Genomic DNA, 555 nt, shown 5'->3' with positions numbered 1-555 from the left:
AGCTGGTATTAAATACCTTCAACAAACAAATCATCAGAATTGGGTATTTGTAAGTTTAAAAATGACTTGTATTTGTTTCTATAGAAATAGAGTTGCCCAGGCAGGAAGTTAGCTGAAGCACCTGATCAGAACAATCAACAGCTTCAAAGAAACCTTCTGGTGCCTGGTAAGGGTAACAAAGCCCACCTGGAAGCACATTGCTCCCACTCATCTCACTGCTCATTCTGTAGCTGAAGCCCACCAGAAACAATCCAGCGGGGTTTATAAGGACTTATGGAAATACCTACTTAGTTTCCTACACAGGGAGACCTCCGAAATGATGCCACCAACCCAGCAATCCCCCCTCACTTTGTCACCTAAAACCCATTCCGGAGCCAACTGTGATGCGCAGCTCCTGCAGTACCGCTTGCGGCCACGCGATGGCATCTCCCTCTCACTGATGTGGTACCGGGCAGGCAGCGCCCCTCGGCTCCCCTCCCATCCTCCTTTGGTTGCCTGTTGCCAGGCAACACACTCCGGGGACTGCATCTCTGGTGCCCGCTCTCGGGCTCCACA

This window comes from Psittacula echo (assembly GCF_963264785.1).
Source record: "Psittacula echo genome assembly, chromosome: 21".
NCBI lineage: Eukaryota > Metazoa > Chordata > Aves > Psittaciformes > Psittacidae > Psittacula > Psittacula echo.
The sequence above is the reverse complement of the archived record's forward strand: the minus strand, read 5'-3'. Positions refer to the sequence as shown.